This window comes from Crocuta crocuta, unplaced genomic scaffold, assembly GCF_008692635.1.
Source record: "Crocuta crocuta isolate KB4526 unplaced genomic scaffold, BGI_CrCroc_1.0 scaffold675, whole genome shotgun sequence".
NCBI classification, from domain to species: domain Eukaryota; kingdom Metazoa; phylum Chordata; class Mammalia; order Carnivora; family Hyaenidae; genus Crocuta; species Crocuta crocuta.
The window spans coordinates 1,476,726-1,478,892 of NW_027528796.1; the positions used below are offsets into that span (position 1 = coordinate 1,476,726).

The following is a 2,167-nucleotide window of genomic DNA, read 5'->3' on the forward strand; positions in this document are numbered from 1 at the left end:
CTCTTCTTTCTCCCCCTCTCTCCCTGCCCCTCCCCTGCTTGTGTGCTCTCTCTCAAATAAAGAAAACTTTGAAAAAAACTGTAAACGGGACTGTGGTAAAGGCTGCATGACTCAGACACTGTGAAATCCCTGAACTGTCTTGCTTACAGGGGTGCATCTCACGGCAGCCACTGACACGGAAGAAAAGAAAACCTCCGTACAGAGCCCCCCCCAACCTGGCATGTCCCGATCCGTCTCCCCAGAGCACTCAGAGCCTGCATCCCCAGACAACTGGGCCACACAGGCAATCTGCACTGCTTCTCCCGACCACCAGGGGGCCTGGGAGCCGGCGGATCTCCCGCGGCCTCTCCCCTCCCCTCCTGCACGCACAGGGGGGCCCTGTCCCCTGAACCCCGGCCACCTCACACACGGCTGTCCCGGCTCAGAAGTCCGGTAACTGAAAGGAAGAAAACCCCCTTTCCCAGGGCAAGAGCTTTCAGTGAGAAACACCTAAGTTCATCAGACACCCCTCCCCCTGCCCACCCTCCCTCCCTCCCCACAGGGAGTGTAAGGGGGGCTGGGGCACACTGCAGCTCCCTCTCTGCTCCCTCTAGAACATTCTGCCGGTTCATGCAACACCTGTTCGTTCTACGGAAATATCAATTCCCTCACTGTTTCGTCAGAGGAAGAAAGTCAAAGGACAGAAAGCTTAGTAGTAAGGTGACCAACTATGTCACTCATTCACGTGCACGTGGGCGAAAGCCCTCTACGGCGCAACACAAACATTCGGAGAGGGAACACCCCGAGAGTAGGAGTGAAAGATGTGACAGCGTGTGAGCTACGCTCGGGTGACGCCGCACCACGTACTCGGGACACACGGCCAGCAGTCCGGAGCCAGTGTTCCCTCGCACCACTTCCAAAACCAGCCGAAATGTGATGGAAGCGATTTTTCCATAGATCCTCAGTGATGGTCAAATCCAGCTTGAAGCCTGTGCCCCAAGTGATCACTGCTCCGAATTCCCGTGATTCGTTCGTATGGATTCCACATCTTCCTGGATTAAGATCTTGCACCCTCAACACCCAAACCAGCTTCCAGGCGAAGCAAACGGTTCTTCACTGCGTGTACCTCCCTGAAACTGTTAACCTAAAACATTGTTACACGAGGCTCTTTAAACACTTAGATAACTTTTCAGTGAAAATAAAGTTTTAACACCTTGCCAACCACAAAGAAGAGCCCCCTCTGCGGCAGCCCGCCCAGGAGCACTGTGCTGTGACGGACACATAGCGTAAAACCCAAAGCAGACCGTGGACTCAAGAGCGGCCAATCTGTGGGAGTAGTATTTGGGGAAGATTCCTATTCTGGAAAAGAATCAAATTCAAAGCAATCAAGACTAATAAATGTGCAGTGTCAGGTGACTGATGCCCCCACGTGGCCAGGACAGAGTAGATACAACCCCTCAAATCACTGCTCGTGGGCTGTGGCCTGAGCACGCAGGTGGTCTTCAGATCGACCCCAGGTGGAGACTGCATGAAGATTCTGGGAAATCTCACTGCTGCCCATGATTCTTCAGGTAGTGAGCGCTTCACACAGGATCCTACGGCTCCCCCCGCTCTACCTGGGGACACCCCCTGAGTGAGCCCCGCTTCCCAAGGCAGAAGCCCTGTCCTCACGCAGCCCCGGCACACGTAAGAGGCAGGCTGCACCAACAGACACAAAGACTTGCCTCAAAAGAGAGAACCCTGAAAAAGCAGGTGCCGGATAGAATCAATTCCCAAGAAGAGAAGAAAACAGGATGAAGGAGACCCAGGCGTTGGGTCAGGAGGTGAGCGTGGGCAGAGGAGGCCTGTGGCCCCGCGGGGAACCAGCTCCTGCAATTGCCTCTCACCCTCGCGCAGATGATGAAAAGCTACCTGTGTCCTTGAGTAAATCCTTCTCAGGAAAACCAAGTGCGCAGACGCCTGGAGAGTCAGAGGATTTGTACGAACGGTCACGAGCCAGAACAAGGAAAGAAGTCGGATCTGCGTGTGCGGCTGCAGAGAGAGGCACAGGATACAATGCAACTTCCAAACTTACCCCCCGCCTCACCAACGGATACGTTAACAACCTCGGTCTCTAACTCTATCATGTTACAGGAGGGGCTGATTAAAAACTACCTGCCACGGAATTCTCCATGGTCAGCCACGATAA

The 2,167-nt window shown here is 54.2% G+C and overlaps 1 protein-coding gene across 3 annotated transcripts in view; it reads right to left on the reverse strand.

Moving 5' to 3' along the window:
• Positions 1 to 1,956, reverse strand: part of ADARB1 (adenosine deaminase RNA specific B1) — a 112,549-nt gene extending 110,593 nt beyond the window's left edge. For all 3 annotated transcript variants that reach the window (XM_077755407.1, XM_077755406.1, XM_077755408.1), the window contains exon 1: positions 1,891 to 1,956. The gene's annotated coding sequence lies outside the window, so the exon portion shown is untranslated. The remainder of the gene's footprint in view (positions 1 to 1,890) is intronic.
• Positions 1,957 to 2,167: the final 211 nt, after the last annotated feature.